The sequence below is a fragment of the Dermacentor variabilis genome, chromosome 2 (assembly GCF_050947875.1).
Source record: "Dermacentor variabilis isolate Ectoservices chromosome 2, ASM5094787v1, whole genome shotgun sequence".
Classification (NCBI taxonomy): domain Eukaryota; kingdom Metazoa; phylum Arthropoda; class Arachnida; order Ixodida; family Ixodidae; genus Dermacentor; species Dermacentor variabilis.
Window position 1 is genome coordinate 215,068,749 of NC_134569.1, and position 22,310 is coordinate 215,091,058.

General features: G+C 47.6%; 1 protein-coding gene and 1 long non-coding RNA gene across 5 annotated transcripts in view; one reads left to right on the forward strand and one right to left on the reverse strand.

Annotated features, from left to right (window-relative positions):
- LOC142573098 (2-Hydroxyacid oxidase 1-like) overlaps nt 1-22,310 on the reverse strand; it is a 192,075-nt gene that overhangs the window by 78,802 nt on the left and 90,963 nt on the right. The gene's annotated exons all lie outside the window — the stretch shown is intronic.
- LOC142573100 (uncharacterized) lies at nt 17,662-22,024 on the forward strand. Its single transcript, XR_012826219.1, has 3 exons — nt 17,662-18,072; nt 19,233-19,338; nt 21,875-22,024. It is a non-coding gene; the product is annotated as an uncharacterized LOC142573100 (long non-coding RNA).

Here is a 22,310-nt window from a genome sequence, read left to right on the forward strand (position 1 = left end):
TGATAGAACGAAATTCGCCCGTACTTTCACTTTTTTCATATGCTACGACAGCTACAGCTGACGTTTAACTATTGCGAAAGATCGCTGCAAAAAGAAATCGGAAAAGAGGTTGTTTCAGCCGAAGGCAAGACATTGAAAGCGATCGCAGTTTTAGCGGTGTGATTGAGCCAACACCACCTAGATAACACATCTGTTCACACCCATCCATGACGTAATGCTGCTGCCCCGACTGCCATAGAATGCAATCGATATGCTTACGAATAAGCCGCGGTGATGTTGACGTCACCGCTTTCGTAGCGCCAGCCTTGGCAATTGGAATTTTGGGCCAGTAGAATGACGTCATGGATGGGAGTGAACAGGCCTTGTGCTGTGTAGGTGGTGTTGCTTGAGCACGAGTACTGAATAAACACAAAGGGTGTGGCCTGCACATCAGGCGGGCCGCAATGGAAGCGAATGCCTCAGCCATAGTTCCGTTATCCGCCGCTGGGCTGGGCCGAACGGCGCTAGCGGTCTGGGATGAGAAGCGTCGGTTTCTACGGGCGACGGCGTTCCAAGAGCGTTCCTCGCGCATTTCCTATGCTGATCCCCGACAGCAGTCGTCGACCGCAGGCGCTACGGCAGATAACAGCGTTTTCGGTGCACGCGGCAGGCCGCACCTTTATTTTTCAAGCAAAAGCTTTACTGGCCGCAAACTTGCGATTTCGCCGTGGCGGTGCTTCGAGGAGGCACATGATGATAGTGATCTAAAGAAAGGAAGGACGCTTGATTCTGCAACCCGTGAGGGAGCACGGCGAAGCGTCGTGAGGGGAGAGGGAGCGGGAAGTGAATGATAGAGAAAGAGGGAGGATGTGGCCTAATATTATCCACTATGCGCGACAGGTGGCAGTCCTGAGTAAAATTGCCAGTGTTGTAGCGGGCGCTTATAGGGTGTCTATTCCCGTGGAACTTATAAACGCCAACAGGCTTCGCAGTGAAGGGAGCTGTGGACACACCGGGAACAGCAGGTCAGTCTCTGTGGCCGCTGGAAGGCCGTGGCGTCTCTAGGTGTAGATCACTGTGGAGCGTTCCTGCGCCAAGGATGGGCAGGCACAGAGAAGGTGCTCCAGAGTCTCGGGGTCCCCGCACCTCTTGCAGGCAGGTGACGCGGCGCGGCCCTTGGCGTACAGCCGGGCCGCAGTCCAAGTGCAACAAGTCCGCAAGCGCAGGAGGGTGGAACGGTCTCTTCTGGAGAGGCCGTTCTCTGGAAGCGGCTTGGGGGCCCTGCCAATAGCCACTCGGGGATGCAGGTGAATGGAGGTGAGCAGGCACTGTAGCTGAGGTCTCGTGTAGTCCGAAGCCGCTACCGCTCTGGTAACAGGGACTACATCATGATGGGCAGCTTCGGCATAGGTATCCGCCTCCTCGTTACCGGCTACCCCGACATGTGAAGGCAGCCAGTGGAAGGATATTGGGATTCCGACGGTGGCTAGAGCCGTTAACTTGGCAAGCAGCAGCACCACTGTCAGTCCTGCCCTCCGTGGGTTGACGAGGGCCAGAAGCGCTGGCTTGGAGTCGCACACCACCGGCACCGGCTGCTGGGGAAGTTGCTCAGCAAGGAGGTCGGCAGCCAGATACAGCCCCGCGAGCTAAGCTGCAGTAGAGCTTGCTCTAAACGGGAGCCTACACTGCCTGTGACAGGCGAGAGTTGGAACTGTGCATGCCGCTGCTGCCGACCCGCTGGGGAGGACAGAACCATCCGCGAACACCAGCAGGTGTCCTTCCAACTCCTCCAGGAGCTTGCTGGCTGCCGCCTGCTGCAGGGCTGCGGCTGGTCCTCTCCTCTTGGCTATCCCCTTGAGGGAGAGATGCACGTCCGGAGGTCCGTGATGGGGAGGAGGAAGAGCCACTGCCACAGGTAGTGGGGGAACTGTCTCCTCATAGAGGCGACACAGGCTGACCATACGTGAAGCCGGCAGGCTCCGGAGCCGGTCTAGGAGAGCCTGGCCGTCTGAGGCACATGACGTCACAACGCGCGCCTCACCGCGGATATTTATTTCTCTCTCTCTCGCTCCCTAGTCACTACTGCGCATGCGCCACTAGTAGCACCGAGCCACAGGCGTTCCGCCGCTGCGCAGCGCAGCGCCTTTACGCTGCCGGCGTTTTGTATGACGTCACACCGCGTTCCTCGTCGTTGTGCTCGCCTCCACTCACCTCGCCAACTGCGTCGCATGCCTGATAACAAGTCGGAGGATTGAAAAGAGAGCTCGCGTGCGCCTCAACCACAGTTGAGGCGGCAGTATGGACGGCGACAATTCTGATAAGCAGGAGGAGGCCTGGAATCGACATCGGAACGAGATGAAGAGGAAACCGACGAACAGCGCGCCGAACGACTGGCTAAACGCCACAACATAGCTAAACAACCAGACTAACCTGGACTTGCAATCAAGGTTAACCAAGGCTAACCATGCTATGCCTTAGCTTTCGCTACGTATATCCTGGCATAGCCGAGCTAAGCCACTGTCATTTTTTTTACTAAGCGGCAGTGGCTTGAGTTACTGATACGGTGTGCTAACACAGACAGTAACACAACTTTCCGTTCCGTACATAGCTGTCAACGCTGCGGATACTACGCGAAAAGTTTGGTCAGGAAATGTTTTCACTTTGTGCGTGCCGCCCATGATTCGCTGCGCAACAACAGCGCTCGCTGGCCCAAGCATGAACACGAGGCTCCTCGCGACGGGTCGCTAATAAAAAAACCCGGAAAGAACAAAAAAAAATAAAAATAAAACTGATCTAAAACAACGCATTGCATACCACAGTGTTTGTTTCAAAGGATTAAGACTTGTTTCATTTAAAAGTGACAATATATACAGAATTCGCAGTTCCGCCCGAAAGGCGAAGCGTCGATTGCGATAGCAAATTAGTAGATAGCTGCACGAATGACAGTAGTTTTATCAGCCGTATAGATTTGTAAACAGTCGCTTACTAATTAAAGTGACAATGATAAAATGTGTAAGCGTGACTCAATGAGGACGAAGAAAGAAACAGACACACAGAGAGAGCACCGTCTTTGTGTGTCTCTTTCTACGTCCTTGTTCAGTCGCGCTTGCTCTTGCTAGCATGAATTCATACCAACTAGCCCGTGAACGTATTTCAACTAAATTAACCAGCACGGTGTCACGCAAGCACAGGTCAATATGAACACATCTCGCTTGATGACAGCGGAAACTGTCTGCGAAAACGCTGGAGTTAGGAATCACGGCAGTAGTCGCGAGCCAATTGACCTCCGCGTATCTGTCGCTTCAACGCGAACTAAACGTAGAAAACACAGCGCATACCAAGCTACCGGCTCTATGCGCACTCTGCAAACAACGCAGATCGCTTTGAAGATTAGACCCGCGCGGGCACGCAGTTTGGTCAGGATCGCCAGTCAGCCTGTAGATTCTGTGAAGAAGTACGTCTACATAGGTGAATTAGTCACATGGAATCCTGATCCTAAGAAGGAAAGTTACAGTAGAATAAGGATGGTTGGTGCGCATACGGCAGGCATTTTCCGCTGCCGACTGGAACCTTCCAATATCATTGAAAAGAAAGGCGTACAATCAATGCATTTTACCGGTAATGACATGCGGGACAGAAACTTGGAGACTGAAAAAGAAGCCTGAGAACATGTTAACGACCGCGCAAAGAGCGATGGAACAAGGAATGGTAGGCATAATGTTAAGAGACAGAAAGAGAGCCGTTTGGATCAGAGAGCAAACGTCGTAGCCGATATTCTAATTGACATTAAGAGAAAAGAAATGGGGCTAGCAGATCATGTAATGTGTAGGTTAGATGGACCATTAGGGTTACAGAATGGGCGCCAAGAGAAGAGAAGTGCAGTCGAGTACGGCAGACGAGTACGTGGGGCGATGAAATTAGGAAATTCGCGGGCGCTAGTTGGAATCGACTGGTGCAGGGCAGCGGTAATAGGAGATTGCAGGGAGATTGGAGATTGTCTTAGTATTCATCCACCGGATATACAAGCCAAGACGGCGTTGGTCATTAAAAAGATTTCCCCATGGTTAGCCTATGTACAAAGAGTTTGCTTATACCTATCTCGCAAATGTATTCATGGAACTTAATGCATGAAGACATGTTAGCGCTGTTCACTGTATAGCATGATAAAGGTATAAGAATTTAACCGCAGCAACTTTCGGAGCGCGCTGCCAAAACGTGCTTGCTTAGGCGAGGCAAAAACAAAGAAAATTGTAGCTCAGAAGGAAGAGATAAATGTGACGAGAAGGTTTGCAGTACTACGCAAACTAAAAAAAGGAAAGATAACGTAGCGACAGCAGTTGTAAAGTTCCCGTACAGAATTTCATCACGTCCAAAAGGTCGTAGTTTGCGTCCATTTCCTTCTTCTACATTTGCACTTATATAAGTCTTCACGTGTTTCCGTTTGTGTTCCCGTAGATCACGAGCGTGTATACTCTACTGCTGTATTGTAAGTACTGAAACGGCGGTGGCAAGAGGGACGCCGATTGCTTTCCCGCGCGACTTGTACAAACCATATCTAACTGATCGCAGACGCGTTTGATGTAGCTGTCCAAGCTTATAGAAGGGACGCTTCCAAAGTGGCCTGGTTTACGCGCGGCTAAGACCCATATTGTTCTGACGGCCCGTCTCGCCACTCAGGATTTGCCCGTGAGCGAAGTTTTCGGTATATGTTTCGGTATGTGTATTTGTTATATATTATGCTCCGAAAAAGAAATGAAGAAGCCGAAGTTAGAAGCGATTGTGGAGCCGAGCGCGCGCCTGCATATTTTTTTTAGTTGTTGCTGAAAGCGTCGAATAAAGACGTTCTCTACTGCGGCTCCGCTTCCTGGTTTTCAACATATGGTGCCGTGACCAGGATATCAGATCTACAGTTGAAGACCCCTGACGATGAAGCGAGCTACCTGGAGAGGACGAGCGATCGACGCGATCAACGCAACGACGCTGCGACAGAGTCGAAGAACGATCCACGTCATCACGAGGCCTTCGATTCCCGACGTGACGACATGGAAAAACTATCACGGAAGCGGGCTACCGTTCGAGCGGCGGTCACCAGGATCTTCAACGACATGACAACTCTTATGCAGACGGAACCAACTTCATCAGGTGAGCTGACCGACCTTCTTAACCTATTGAAGATAAAGGAAACTATGCTTACGGACCTTGATAACAACGTAGAAAAGCACGTTACCGATGATAACCTTCAGGATAAGCTTCAAAGCGTCGGACAGTATCAAGAATCTATCGTCCTCGCGAAATCCCGCGCTGAACGCATTTTATCCGATCAGCAAACAACGACTACGCACGCATCTCACGATGACTCTCATCAAGCACGCGCACACGTTAAGCTACCGAAGCTCGATGTGCCGAAGTTTCATGGTGACCCCATTAAATGGCCAGAATTTTGGGATTAATTTGAGTCTACTGTTCACCAGAACCGATATATCACAGACGCAGACAAATTGAAATATCTTCGGAGCTACTTGATGGGTAAAGCGGAACGTGTCATTAGCGGCCTGTCGACAACTAACGAGAGTTTTAGCACAGCTATAGAACTTCTCAAAGAGAGATTCAATCTGAAGTCACTGAGTGTTAACGACCAGATGCGTTGTCTTCTAAACCTACGTAAAGTTCGTTCTTGCGAAGATTTCGAAGGGCTTCAAAGATTGCATGAAGAAGTGCAGACGTGCGTGAGGTCCCTGCACAACCTTGGCGTTGAAGAAAAAGAATATGGAGTTTTTCTGAAAACTGCTATTAAACAAAATCTTCCGCAAGAAATGCTACTCTGTTATGCTCAGCGCATCTTGTCTTCGCCAAATACAGGCGTTACTAGTGACAGGCTAAATGAAATGTCTGTTCTTCTAGACTTCTTGAGCCTTGAAGTAAGAAGCTCGCAACAGACTATAATGATGACTTCTGACAAGAGAGAACAGGCCTCAACCGCAAAACGACAATCTAATGATCATTTCCAAGGTTCTGCATCTATCTGAACCGTGAAACTGACTCCAGAGAGTTGCATATTATGCGGAGACAAAGATAACTCGGTGGATGTCTGCCCAACGGAACTAACAATAGACGAGAAAAAGGACAAACTACGCAAATAAGGATGCTGTTTCCGCTGCGCTAGACGATTTCACAAAGCGAAGGAATGCCGAAGCTGGAAGAGACTAAGCTGCACGAAATGCAAAGGGCGACATACCACCACGATGTGTGACCCAAAATGGAAGCAGAATACAGAAACGCAGACAACTGTTTCCAGCTCGTCAACGGACTCGCTAAGGTACAGAGTTCTTCCGCAGTCCGCCCAAGTTTGGGCTCTGGGCACTGGAAGCAAATGCATTGTAAGAATGTTTATTGATGGTGGCAGTCAGCGCAGCTTCATCACGGAATAATTGTCTAGGAAGCTGAAAGCCACTGTGTTAGCCGAAGAGCAGCTCACCATCTCAGGATTTGGAAACGTTTCAGCACTGCGGAAATATTATCGGAGAGTACGAGTCACGCTGCATAGCCAGTACGACTCAAACTCACATGAAGTAGAGGCTATAGAAGTTCCCGAAATATGCAATGACTTGTCAGCATTGAGAGAGACAAATGTACTTGCAAAGTTGAAAAGCAAGAACTTACGTTTGGCTGACGTCAACGCAGTTCAGGTATCGCCTGAGCCTGGGATAAGCGTCCTTACAGGTGCAGATTATTAGTGGCAGCTCGTCAGCGGAAGAATTCATCGACTGGACGACTCCTTGACCGCCATCGATACTATCATTGGATGGACACTTCATGGAGATACCAGAAGTCCACCTAAGTTCTACAAGCCGGCAACCGTAAGCAACTTCAATATATGCCCAACGGAAGCCAATGTTTCCCAGTAACTTTTTTTATTCAGATACCCTAAAGGCCCTTAGGGGCATTACATAGGGGCGAGGGGGGTTAACAACAGGATATTTCAAACACAGTTATGGCGGAAAGGCAATATAGAACACCATGGTAAAGATCAGCGAATACAACAAGAAAATATAAAAAAGGAAAGAAATGCATACATGACAAAAAGAAGCACTCGGTGCAAAGCATGTAGATGTACTTACAACGCGTCAAAGGCAGAAAATTCTGTTTTTACTCAACATGCGTAAAGCTGCGCTTCAAATGACTTACAAATGAGTCATGATCATGTACAGAAGCCATTTCTTTTGGCAGCTTGTTCCAGTGATAAATAGCAAGAAAGAGCGGTGATTGTCGAAGGAGATTCGTACGCGCAAACATGGGACGCACTTTGAAGGGATGGTCGAGGAATTAGCCCATCTGGGACTGACTAACGAAGAGAGACTTTTGAAAGATGAAGAACACGTCCTGAAGAACTTTGTGGAATCAACTATTAGGAATAATGGTCGCCATCAAGTTGAACTTCCGTGGCGCAACAATTGTTCCCAGCTTAAAAATAACCGAGATGTCGCGTTAAAGAGGCTGGAGTCCTTGCTGAGAACGCTACATCGATAACCAGAGTTTCAGAAGGAATATGACGCTGCCATTAGGAGCTACTATAACGATGACTTTGCTGAGAAGGTCACAATGGACAGTACGAGTGAACATACCATGTACTATATGCCACACCGAGCAGTAGTGCTCGGGGTGGCATATAGTACAGACGGCTAAAGTACAGGTCGTATTCGATGCCTCTTCTCGTGCTTCGGACTCACCTTCACTCAACGACGTCTTGTGGACACGGCCGAATTTGAACCCCAACATCATCGACTTACTGCTGAAGTTTCGCAGCTTCAAGATTGGAATTTCCGCCGACATCGAAAAAGCGTTTCTTCAAATATCGCTGGCTGAACAAGCCGAGACGCGTTCCATTAGTTCTGGTTTGAAGAATGGTCTTCCAATATTGAATTGAGCATGACAAGGGTTCCTTTTGGCGCCTGCAGCAGTCCCTTTCTCCTTGCTGCAACTCTGCGACACCACTTCCAACTGGTAAAAGACAAATACCCTTCTACTGCCAAACTATTGAAAAGTCATTTCTACGTAGATGACTTGGTTATCGGGGCACAGAACAAAGGAGAAGCGCAGCAAGTCGTTAGCGATTGTTTCAGTATCTTGAAAGAGGCAGGAATGCATCTAACAAAGTGGACGACAAATGATGGACACTTACGAAATTTAAAATAGCAGAAACTTAAAGGTACAGTTCGATGTAGAAAAAGAAAAGAAGATTCTTGGTCTCGTTTGGGATACCGACAAAGGCATCTTAAAACCATCACTTACCTTGAATCATTGAGCGAACAAAGGGTTACGAAGAGACACATCTTAAGCTTCGCCTCACTTATGTACGATCCCTTTGGATTCTTAGCGACGTTCGTGCTAGTAGTCAAGTGATTTATACAAAGACTGTGGTGAGAGAAATACCCCTGGGATGCGCCACCTCCTGAGTCTCTTCTTATAGAGTGGACAGCGTGGACTAAAGGCCTCAGAACTGTTAATCAGCTAAAAGTTAAGAGATATTTTGGTCAAACCCTCCTGGGAAAGACTGCGTTGGTTACTATACACGCTTTTAGTGATGCTAGCCCAGTTGCGTACGGCGCCGTGCTTTATCTTCAGATACGAGATTTGAAGGGAGCTACAACAGTTCAGCTACTGCTAGCCAAGTCGAGAGTCACACCTATACAAAAGATAACTGTGCCACGATTGGAACTTATGGGAGCCCTAGTTGCAGCTCGACTAGCCGCAACAGTGAAACGTGCCCTAAAGCTAGAGGGCATTGAAACAGTTATCTGGACAGATTCTATGATCGTGATTCATTGGCTACGCGGTTCAGCGAAACGTTGGGAACAGTGCGTAGCAAACTGAGTTACAGAGATACTCTCCCTAACTGATTTGAATATGTGGAGACATTGTCCGGGTGATCAAAATCCAGCCGATTTACTTGGTGGAAAGAACGAAACTTTCTCTACACTGAGACGACAATTGACGAGCCCTGCTACACCTAGGATACAGTCGAAATAGAAGAAACTACCTGTACAGTAGCAGCGATTCGGGATACAGTCGGCCTAGAAGAGCAAACTACGTCTTTGAAAGCAGCTGCTCGACCAGTACTTACAATTGTAAACATCAACGGCTACAGCTCTTACAACCGACTGATGCGTATAACTGTGTGGATACAATGATTTGCTTGAAATTGCAGGTACACAGACACCAGGAAGAAGGGACCTTTAGACGCAACTGAAGTACAAGGGGCCAAGATTTATTGGATACGTCGAACACAAGGTAAAGTATTTGGACCGCATGTCAACAGAATGGACATTACATTCCAGCGGTTCAGACCATATCACGACGAATCAGGGATTCTTCGCTTGGGAGGTCGTCTTCAGTTCAACAACCTCCGGGAAAGTTTCAAGCACCCCATTCTGCTTCCTGCGTCAGACACATTCACAAAGTTCTTGGTCAAGAAGGAACACCAACGACTTTTACACGCTGGACTCACTCTTCTTGACTGAACTGAGAGAAAACTTTTGGATACTGAGGGCCAGGCAGGTTGTAGGGAAAGTAATTTACGAATGCACAGTCTGCCGGCGATATTCCTGCAAGCCATACTCGGAGTCCTTCGCGCCTCTGACAGCTGAACGTGTTCAATCCTCTTCACATTTCGAAGTCAGTGGCATCAATTTTGCCGGCACGCTTCTAAACAAAGATAAAGGAGGACCAACGAAGAAGTGTTATATTGCTACGAAACAGCCACCACAGTGTGGCTGCACTGAAGAGGAGGAAGACGACGTGGACCCGCTTGATATAGCGACGCCATTGTGGCCTTCCGTTAACTTCCTCTGAATAAAAGTATACAGCTTAGGGCTACAGCTACACGTAACATTAACTTGGTGGAGGTGGACGTTCCCCGTACCCGTCATGGAGCTTCGCAGCAGTCGCAACGGCGACAGTGCAACTTCGGCTCCTGCTGGCGGCACTTCATCTACACAACGGTCTCCGCCTGCAGCCCCGCCCTACGTCGCCGTTTCCCCCCCTCGGGATCCTGGTGTTTTCAACGGTGTCGGCAGTCCTGATCTTGACGACTGGCTCCGCTTATACGAACGTCTCAGCACCAGTCACAGGTGGGATCCGACTATTATGCTTGCGAACGTTCTTTTCTACCTCGACGGAGCTCCACTTGCATGGTTCCAGACTCACGAAGAGGAGATCTCGAGCTGGGATCTCTTCAAAGAGAAGCTCCGCGACCTTTTTGGCAATCCGTTCGGTCGCCGAGTCAATGCCAAAAAAGCCCTTGCCACTCGTGTACAGACGTCGACCGAGTCCTACGTGTCGTACATTCTCGACGTCTTGGCCCTTTGTGCCAAGGCTGACCCGACCATGTCTGAGGACGAGAAGGTTAATCACGTCCTCAAAGGCATTGCTGACGACGCCTTCAATTTACTGGTGTTTACAAACGCCACCAGCATCGATACGATCCTCAAGTTGTGCCGTCGTCTTGAGCAGGCTAAAAGCCGCCGGGTATACCAGCACATCACGCAACTTCCCAACACAGCTGCTACGTCATCCTGTGACGACCTCTTCCACCAGCCGTCGCGATGTGACAACTTGACCCGCATCATTCGTCGTGAGGTCGAAGCGGCACAACCGGCGGCCCCTTCGTTCCCATCACCTGATCATTCTCCGCTGACAATCTCCTTGATACAGCTCGTCGTCCGTCAAGAGCTGTCCAACGTCGGCCTGCAATCCATTCATTCCGTACGCTTAGAAACTCTCTCTCCACGCACGTCCCCACGGCACCCTTCTTGCTCTTATGGTCAGCGCAACCCCTCCGAATGGCGAACCGTGGACGACAAGCCGATCTGTTTTTACTGCCGACGCATTGGACATGTCGCTCGCCATTGCCGCAGCCGCTGGACTTCTCCGACGCTCTATTCTTCTGATTACCACCCTCGCCCTTCTATCGCATCCTTTTCCTTCGCCCCTTCTATGCCCGCTGCATCATCTGACCCTGCGACACCTTTGACACGACCCCGCTACTCCCGCTCACCTTCTCCCTCCCGTCGTCAATCTCGTTCGCGCCCGTCACGCCGTGCTCCTTCTCCGACCTACTCGCCACACCCCCGACCGGAAAACTAGATAGTGCAGCTTCTGGATGTGGAGCTGCAATGACGACATTGGCACGAAATCCTCGCTTCACATTATCCACGAACAAGAATCTTTTGGACGTTCTCGTCGACAATGTTCCTGTGTGCGCGTTGATTGACACCGGGGCGCATGCGTCCATTATGAGTGCTGCTCTTCGCCGTCGGCTCAAGCAAGTTCTGACGCCCGCCCCGAACCGAGTTGTACAAGTCGCCGACGGAGGGACTGTCGCTATTGTTGGCATGTGCTCTGCCCGACTCACCATTGCTGAGAGACACACCGTCGTTCTCTTCACCGACATCGAGCATTGCCCTCACGAACTCATTCTCGGTTTGGATTTCCTTGCCAATCATTCTGCCCTCATTGACTGTTCGGCCGGCTCACTTCGCCTTGACTTGCCTCTTCTTGCCGACCCTGTGGATATGCCTCCAAGCCGTTTGAGCTTCATGGATTTTATTCGCCTACCGCCCCACTCTGTGACACACGTCGACTTGTTGTCCTCACCAGCTGTACCTGACGGTAATTATGTGGTCGCACCAATTCCGGCAGTTACACTTACACGTGGTGCTTATGTGCCGCACACTGTGCTGACAATTACTGGCAACCGTACCTGCCTTCCTCTTGTCAATTTCGCACTAACCGCGCAAGTTCTGCCTGAGGGGATTTCATTGGCTATAATTAGCGCTTTGCAGGATGATGAGAACGAACCATTCACAGTGGAAGATCGTCACAGCTGAACCCATACCGTGACGTCATCGCACGGTACTGACGTCGACGTTCAGAAGATGGTTTCCTCTGACCTTACACCTGCTCAAGCTGAAGCTCTTCGCCGCGTTCTTGAAGGCTATCGCGACATTTTGACTTTGACAATCGACCCTTAGGTCTAACGTCCGTCGTGGCACATCGCATAAACACTGGCGATGCCAACCCTATTCACCGACGTCCATATCGTGTTTCTGCGTCCGAACGAGCGGTTATCCAAGAGGAAGTCAAAAAGATGCTTGTAAAGGAGATTATCGAGCCATCCTGTAGTCCCTGGGCTTCTTCCGTCGTACTTGTCAAAAAGAAGATGGAACATGGCGTTTTTGTGTAGATTATCGCCACCTCAACAAAATCACAAAAAAGGACGTGTACCCTTTGCCACGTATTGATGACGCTCTAGACTGCCTGTACGGTGCCACCTATTTTTCTTCTATCGTCTTACGGTCCAGATACTGGCACATATCTGTCGACGACATGGACCGAGAGAAGACTGCATTTGTTACCCCTGACGGCCTTTATCAGTTCAAGGTGATGCCTTTCGGTCTCTGTAACGCGCCCGGCACCTTCGAATGAATGATGGACTCTTTGCTTTAGGGGTTAAAGTGGTCCACCTGTTTGTGCTATCTGGACGACGTCATCGTTTATTCGCCCATTTTTGACACGCATCTAGACCGCCTTTCAGCAATTCTTGACGTGTTCCGCCGTGCCGGTCTCCAGCTGAACTCGCCAAATGTCATTTCGCTCGCCGCCCAATCACCGTCCTTGGACACCTCGTGGACGCCCGAGGCGTGAGACCTGATCCGGACAAAATTCACACCGTTACGAACTTTCCTGTTTCGAAGTCTACCAAGGACGTCCGCAGTTTCGTAGGGCTGTGCTCTTATTTCCGACGCTTTGTGAAGGATTTTGCGACCATCGCACGTCCCCTTACCGACCTCTTGAAGAAAGACGCCCCATTTTCTTGGGGACCTGACCACGCCACATCTTTTTCGCAGCTCACTACTCACCTTACCACGCCTCCAATTTTGGCCCACTTTGACCCGTCTGCCTCAACGGAAGTTCGAACTGATGCCAGTGGTCACGGCATAGGAGCAGTGTTAGCACAACGCCAGCGTGGACATGATCGTGTTATAGCCTATGCCAGCCGACTTCTATCACCCGCCGAGCGCAATTATTCAATCACAGAGCGCGAGTGTCTCGCTCTTGTGTGGGCTGTTGCGAAGTTTCGTCCATGCTTCTACAGGCGCCCCTTCTTTGTCATCACAGATCACCACGCGCTCTGCTGGCTATCCTCGCTTAAGGACCCCACGGGACGACGCTGCAAGAATATACCTTCTCTGTGGTATATAAGATGGGACGCTTGCACCAGGATGCCGTTTGTTTATCCCGCTACCCCGTCGATGAACTGGCTGATGCGGACGCCATCGCTTGTGTTTTTTCTGTGTCCCACCATCGCTTGCGTTTTTTCTGTGTCCCAGTTGCTTGAAATCGGCAATGAGCAACGCCGCGATCCCTCATTACGAGCCCTCATTGACCATCTGTAGTCAACGCCTGGCGACGCCTCTCTCCGGATGTTTCTCCTTAAGGAGGGGACATTATACCGCCGCAATCGCGATCCACACGGCCTTGACCTTCTGCTCGTAATTCCATCGCACCTGCGTTCGACTGTCCCCCAGCAACTTCACAACGCTCCCTTGGCTGGACACTTAGGCGTCTCGCGGACATACGACCGTGTAAGACGTCGATTCTTTTGGCCGGGTCTCGCCCACTCCGTGCGGCGCTATGTTGCCGCTTGTGAGCCCTGTCAGCGCCGGAAGAAGCCCTCCACACCTCCAGCTGGATGTCTCCAGCCCATCGACATCCCACCGGAACCCTTTTTCCGTGTTGGTCTAGACCTGCTTGGACCGTTTCCTCTCTCGGGCTCCGGAAATAAATGGATCGCCGTCGCTACTGATTATGCTACGCGGTACGCAATCACCAGAGCCCTTCCGACAAGTTGTGCTACTGACGTTGTTGACTTTCTGCTCTATGACATCATTTTAGTACACGGTGCTCCGCGCCAATTACTCACTGACCGTGGCCGCAGCTTTCCGTCGGCAGTCGTCGAGGACATTCTCCGCTCCTGCTGTACAAAGCACAAGTTCAGCACGTCCTACCACCTACAGACGAACGGCCTCACGGAGCGCCTCAACCGGACCATCACCGACATGCTTTCGAAGTACGTTGCGACCGACCACCACGACTGGGATCTTCACTTACCATATGTGACGTTCGCGTATATTTCATCGCGTCACCACACCGCCGGCTATTCACCATTCTACCTCCTATACGGCCGATAACCCGCGTTGCCCTTAGACACTTTGTTGCCCTGAGTCACACGTTCAGCCACTGAGTACGCCCGCGACGCGATCGCACACGCCGACCACGCGCGCCAGCTCGCCCGCACCCGTCTCGAGGCCTCACAGGAGCATAGAGACGCCTCTATGATTGCCACCATCGCGACGTGCACTTTACTCAAGGTTCTCTGGTGCTTCTCTGGCCACCGATTCGACGTTTGGGCCTTTCTGAAAAGCTGCTGTCGCGCTACACTGGCGCATACCGTGTGGTGCGACAAGTCACCGATGTCACGTATGAAGTCGTCCCCGCCGACCCCTCAGCGTCATCGTAGGCTGCAAGTGACATCGCTCACGTGGCGAGACTAAAGCCATACCATACACCTTTCACCGCGGATGTGTAGATTAAGCACCGGGACGGTGCTTCTACTGCCGGGGGTGATGCTACGAAACAGCCGCCACAGTGTGGCTGCACTGAAGAGGAGGAAGACGACGTGTACCCGCTTGGTATAGCGTCGCCATTGTGGCCTTCCGTTAGCTTCCTCTGAATAAATGTATATAGCATTGGGCTACAGCTACACATAACAATATACTCATCTTCACATGTGCAGTCGTCAGAGCGGTTCAGCTGGAGCTTGTCACCAGTCTTACTTACGACAAATTCCTGCTAGCATTTAACCTATTTGTGGCGCGACGAGGAATTTGTAAGACTGTATAGTCCGACAACGCCGAGACATTTAGAAAGGCCTCAAGGGAGATCCAGCGACATTATGAATTAATTAAATAACAGGAAGTACAATTCTATTTCGGAAGTCACAGGATTGCTTGGAAATTTATCACCGAACAAGCTACCTGGTGGGGAGGACTTTAGGAACGACTCATTATATCTGTAAAGTCTACATTGAAGAAAACACTGGGAAACAGTTTCTTTACCTATGTAGAACTTTCAACCACGTTCTATCAAGTAGAAGCGACGATAAATTCACGACCGATAACATTTGTGTATGCAGACCCATACAAAAATGCATACTTACTTTCTTTAGACTTTTTTCCAACTTTCTATCAACTTTATTAACATCCTATGTACTTTTACTTCCTATTAACGCTTGTTACAAGAAAGTTGGTAGGATTTTTATTTACTTTCGTTTGAAGAAAGTTTGTTAAAAGAAAGTTTAAAGGAAGTTGGTAGGCTTTGTATTTACTTTCGTTTGAAGAAAGTTTGTTAAAAGAAAGTTTAAAGGAAGTTGGTAGGCTTTGTATTTACTTTCGTTCGAAGAAAGTTTGTTAAAAGAAAGTTTAAAGGAAGTTGGTAGGCTGTGTTCTTACTTTCGTTTGAAGAAAATTTGTTGAAAGAAAGTTTTTAAAAAGTTGGTAGGCTGTGTTTTTACTTTTGTTTGAAGAAAGTTTGTTACAAGAAAGCTTTAGAAAAGTTGGTAGGCTCTGTTCTTACTTTCGTTAAAGAAAATTATACCAATTGTATTTGCTTAATTCGTTTGTTCATCTAATACTGCGATAAAGAAGCATAATATGCAAATTGGTAATAAAATAATTAGTACGAATGCCAGAGTGTCATAGTGATAATTCCTTGGTGCAGTTTGAAAGAAAGCAATAATAGGAGACAAAATAATTCTTTGCTGCGTGTGGACATATAATCAGCTGAAGCAAAAGTAAAATATATTTGCCTATACCTGCGAAATTGTCTATTTATGACGTTTCTTCTACTATAAAAAAATACTTTTATACATTTTGAGTCCCTTTACGTCTCCGTGTGAGGCAGACACACTACCTCTGCTCCATCTAAAACAGTGGCATTATTGGACTTCTTGATGTATTGTAAGGCTGTTTACTTTTGTTCGCGACGCTTTTTTGCCTTTTTCCCTTTTGACTGGGTGGATAGCTAAATTCGTGAACGAAACCACGCAAACGCAGAGGACGCCGCGTATTTTTAGTAGTTCGCAAGTAACATACGACTCGGAGTTGTCGCCGTTGTCGCAGTGTTGTGGAGTGAACATGAAATCCAGAAGTCGTTCAGACGCGCTCGAACGGACCCCGAGTTCGAAGCCTACCGCTGATTGATATTGTCGCACCGATAATAAATATGAGGCGGTTCGTGCGCTTACACTTTCCCTATTGTAGTAAAAAGGGTTCTGAGGCTCAAATAGACACATTCGCCAACTACCCGCGCCGAGATCGGTCCCCACCGAAGCTTAGGCACAGCGTATCCTTCCGAGTCCGTCTGCACGCTATCGGCGCGTCTAGGCTCAGCAATCAAGAAGTCTAACAAGGATAAATCACTGTTCTTTTCAGATTTCGCATCGGTGTTCTTAAATATTTTTTTTTTCATATTTACAGTGCCAGCACAAGCGATCGGCGCCGATGCTACGCGTCGTAAACACAGGTATATGTGCTGTCGCCGAAGGCTCCCAGCACTAGCCTGCGCTTCTCTGACGAGATATATGACTAGGCAGACGGGTCGACTGAAAGGCATGTTGAATACGGACAGCAGATTTGCCTTTGTGGTACAGGCGTGAGTTTTAGTTTCTGGGCGATAGCGCATCTACCGCACTACCATGTCTGTGCGAAACGTATCGCTGGCAAACGAAAACTTCTCGAGTTTAACGAATGCCTTGGTTTAATTCTATAAACTATCACTAAATTTCAACTGGCTGGCGTGGCGCAGCGGTAGAGTACCGGGCTTGGGATCCGTAGGTCGGAATATCGAATCCTGGAAAAAGGATTTTTAGTTTTTTTTATTGCATTAAAACGCTCACTGTTGCTTTCTCGTTCGAAAATATATGGGATGTCCAGGCACCGCGTATTTAACACGCTAGAGCTGTTTTTCGCGCCAGCGCCTCCCAGTACGCCGCGCCTGCCCACGCCCCAGCATCCAGAGCGCGGTACTGGGTACATAATCCGGCGCTGCGCTGGGCACTGGAAGCGTGTATATGGGCGGTGATCATGTATGTGCGCTCGGTAGGTGTCAAAGAAGCCAGTAGACCGTCCACCATTGCAAGCAAACGGACCTGCACGGACGGCGCGCTGATAGGCTCGTGTTCGCCAACTATAGTTCGCTCGTGGTTCGGCTTAAGTCCCTCTATATGCTTTATAAATCAAATGGGGCCTAAATGCCTGCCCTCCTCCCAGCTGCGGCTTCCGTTGAGTAACAAAATCAGATCTCGAAGGCTGTACTTTTGAAAACTGCATGCGCCTAAAGCGGATGGGAATCTCGGAGGCAATATCCACTTCGTTTTTTCTTCTTATATACATTTTTCGTATCACAAAGTGCATACTTTTACAAATTACACACTTTTTGAACCCATCAAATTCGTTAAAAGGTCTCTAACAATTCTTATTAGGAAAAAACACGCAATTTTCTAATTTACGTTACATTTTTCAAAGAACCGCAGTGTGGCGCCACTGCAGTATTTGGTTCACAGACCACGTTGGTTGTGCGAAGTGCTCGTTGCTGTAAGTAGGTAGTGGAATTATGTTTTAGAAGTGCCTAGACAAAATGTGCACCTTGTCGTGTGCATTAACCATCGCAAAACCTTCCGGACTCGTGTAACAACATTAGTTCGCCGTATGTTTCGTGCGATCCACCAGTATCGACAGTGAGTGTCCTACTGCAGCGCCCGCCCGTCCGAGCTTCTTTGTTCTGCCGAGCTGCCCGCCCGCGCTCTCGTGAAAAGTCTGGTACTGGGGCTTCGAATCATAGTGTGTGGAAGACTTTGTTGAAGGTGATTTTGCGGAGCTGGAATTCATCGAAAGTTCTACAGTGCTTGCGCCAGAAAAACGTCGGTGCCACGGCACGTGTGAGACGAAGAAGCGTTTGCTGACTACGTCTTGAAAGGTGAGCAAGCTGGGCGCTTGCGCGGCATTCTTTAAGCTTATGGTTCATGTAATGAAAGTCCTGTAACTAGCCAGAGCAGAGCGCTTTCTGATCGCAGGTTGCCTATGTTGCTGTGTTCATTTAGCAAGCAATTTGACGAAAGCTTCGTCCGATGTTGCAGCGTACTAGTATTCTTCTGTGAAGTATATGCTACCCGCCTCGATTGCTATGACTGAATAGGCGCACAATTAAGAAAACACTGAAAGTTGCTGTTTGCTCGGTAGTTTCCTGGCTAGAAATTCTTCGTTATGTCGGCGTTCCCGCAATCATAGTACATGTGTAATGTATACCTTGATATGTGATGGGCTTCGCGCTTTGGCACACGATAGCTAAGTTTGACGATTGAGCAGATATAGCCTTGTATGAAGATTTTTGTACGTATGCAGGTAGGTTTGAAGGTCTGCGTCGCGAGAACCTGCCTGTATCGTTCATGTTCTCGAGTGTCGTCGCGAATTTGTGTGTGATCCGGAGAAGATATCGGCCGATAGTACAATGACAAGGTTTCTTTTTAATCGAGACATTTCAGTGAGACCCTGGCCTTCCTTATATATATATATATATATATATATATATATATATATATGTATATATACACACACACACACACACACACACACACACACACACACACACAAAGAACTGGATATCAGCTCTTGGCAATCGTAGGTTAGGGCCAGTGCATAATAAAGTAAGGACTGCGATTTTGTAGCGATGCTTATCGCTCGATTCTATGCCACTCTTGTGGCATAGAATAGCGGTAAGCATAACGAATAGCGAAAACAATAGCATCGCTACGAAATCGCGGCCTAGCTTTCAGAATGCTTCTCATGTGTTCAATATTTTTTTTCTTAATCCAATGCTCTGTGTTTTACTATATCTTCGAGTTTTGTTGATGATCGTTCTAGTAGTCCGTTGTTGCTGCTGATTTCGTTCGTTCCTGAAATTTCACTTGTTACAAAATAGCAGTGTAAACCTCCTGAGATATAACGAAGAGAAATTTGTACAACCAGACATAGATTGATGCAGCTGGCTATGTGAGGCACTCATTGCAATTGCACATGACACTGGTAAATCACAAATTTCCTCCTTCACAGTACAACAATCGTTTCTTACTGTTGAAGGCTATGCAGATTTTGGAGGCATCCCTACACCCCGCAGGAACCTGCTGCACTGCTGAAAGCTGGGAAGCACAACGATAAAGCACCTGATCTGCATGCTTTCACAAAGGTGCGCACAAAACTGTCACTACCTTGTGAGTTGTAGGATACGTTTGTGTGATATGCAATCATTTTACTGTATGTGCCATTTTCGGTATTTCTAGTGGCAGATCACTTGTATTTTATCTTTTGGTGATCTGGAATGCCCTCTTAATCAACTTACCAAATTAGCCTCCTCTGAGTTGCATATAATTGGGGGGGGGGCTTAAGTAATTATGCATGATATACTCCATACAGGCTCGATAACTATCTAGCCAAATTGCCTTTATAAGAACCTGGTTGAAATGCATGAGGTGTCCAGACGTGTATAATTTTTATCTTTTCATTATGCAGTCTTATGGAGTTAAATTATCACACTATTGCCTGTGTGCGTATATTCTTCCCTCCAATCGGTCACACTTATGTATTGCATGCCATACTTCACATCCTAAATACATTTGCATAAAATAATGTTTTCTGGCTTTATTATGTAGCTGCTGAATTCCTAGTCAGTATGAGTGTTCAATTCCTCAAACTTGTAACAAATCATTAACCTTTTGCTGTTAGTAGCTCACAATGAGTCCCAAGTGCAGGTTCATTTCAGGCTAGAAGCTGGTCTCCTTTATACAATACAGAAATTTGAGTTGGTAACATGGTATAGGAAACTGCTGAATCATAACAACCAGCCTAGTGCAGTAGTTGCAAACCATACCATGACAGCACAGCTCAATGCTGACAATTCACTGTTACATTGCCATAATTTTTCTCCATTTCTTTGCCCTTTTTCAGTTGGCATGGGCTAAAGCTTGTTCTGTGCAATTATGTGTAATGCGAAGAATTGATTTTACTTTCCCTCGGATTTACCAAGATGTCGCAAGGAGGCTTGCTTCAAGTTCAAGCTGCCCTGCACTTAATTTGTGAACTATTTACTTTTTGATATAGTGCAATTATTTGTTGCACTTCTTATCAAATTGAGGTTTCATACTGCGAATAATGCACTCTTGAGCACCTAGAAGAATGTGTTCTGCTACCCACATATAGGCAAAAAGTGCCTTAATACTTTCGCCAAAAGTTCTATCACTGAGAGTTTGATGGAAGCTTGTCTGGTCGCGATGGAACATGACAAAGAATGACATAGACTAATCAAATAAAACTTTAAAAGCTAGACAATTTGGCGTCTATTCGAAAGCCTTATTCTCGATGGGGCCCAAAGTAGAAGTGCCTACTTAGTGGGTTTTAGCATGTGACGCATCCATCGTGCATAACACAGAGAGGGTTCCTTCGTTTCGATAAATGTGTGTCCTGTTGATTGTATCTCTAGGGACCCCACAGGTACAGGTGTGGCTTCCAGTTTCTTTCCTGGCCAATTGCACTAGAGTTCATGCAGTCACTGTTGTGGTTAATTATTGCTGTGTGCTTTGCCAAAGCATTTGATGCCACGAGGTGCCATTTGCTTCAAGCAAAGTGCTTTTCAGTTGCATGTCTGCCAAAGTTCAATCTAGCCGAGAAAATAGAAATTTACATGCACATTATACTTTTCAGTATAGGGCAAGTAATTGTGGAACCTTGCTGTAAATGTACATATAGATTTCTTCCATTATGCATTCTGTGTATTTAATTTTTTCAATCTACAAGCAAGAAGGTATAGAATTTGGCAATTACTGTTCTTGAAATTTGTTCATAACTCTATTCAATATGGAGCATTTCTTCTAAATACTTGTTCAGCAGTAATCTGTCAAATAGAACGTAGAATACTCTTTGTAAGACACTATGGTTATGGACATTCATGAGCTGATAAGTATGCAAGGATGGGTTTCTTGCCTCGTGTTGGTTTTACGAGCTTGGAGGCAAAAAACTCATTCTTGCATACTCACCTCATTCAAAGCTAGTGAAGTGAGGTATTTTCAATTTGGGCTTCAAAAACGCCCTTTTGAAGTCCAGCCCGCACTTAGTTCAGAGAAGTTTTCAGTACAAAGTCTCACATCTGTTAGATGCAGGTTACCCACTGCATGTATTGACCACCGTGGCAGGCAGCTTTTGCAATGCCACTGTGTTGAAGGGGTGGTTTACTGCGTCCCGTTGGACTATGACAAAGAGTATGTGGGACAGACAAGTAGATGCATCAACAAGTGATTACGTGAGCACACAAACAATGTTGAGAAACTAGCCCTATCTGGTGACCTTGCCGGACATTGCGCATGCTGTAGATGCAAGCCTCTGTTTTATCGCATTCCATCGCTAGCCAGACACCCTGACCAGTTCACCAGAGGAATAGTAGAAACTAGAAAGAAAGAAAAATAGAAACTGGTAGGTCTAATGCAGCAATGCCGAATGAAGCCATCACATTTCTATTGCATCCTGACTCACTGGAAGTGTTTAAGAGACCTATAGATATAAACCACAGCTTTTGTTGCAAAGTCACCTATGTTACTGTATCATAGCATGACTTCCTACAATAGACCATCTAAGTAAAAAATTATCCTTTCCGAATATTATAGCAAAGGAAAAACAAACGTTTTAGTTACAAAGCATAAAAACCAGAACTAATGTTTGCTTTTCGTTTTCAGGTGGACCTTGGGGAAGAAATCCTCCTTGATGAGGCCACGCTGGCACGACTGCAGCGAGACGCAAAAACTCAGGCTCAAGATGTGCACGGGGCCTCCTGAAGGTTCTTTTCAGCCCAGAAGAGTTAGAGAGCACGAATCTGTATTTGGGCGGCATTCTATAACCCACAAGGATGTTGCCTAAAAAGAGGCTTTGGACCCAAGGCGTGAGAACGCCATTCTGAGTATGTGTGACAGCGCAGACAACTAAAATGTTTGCTTTAATTTGTAATTTGAAGTTAAAATCTTGTGGATCACTCGTGCCATCCTGCCCAGATACACTAACAGAGACATAAGGCTGAACTAACTCTTTACTTTTTCTCTTCCCTTAGGCTACACAGCAAGGCACTTCGACACAGTGGAGATCAAAAACATGTCATTGCTGCTTGCGCACAGGTTT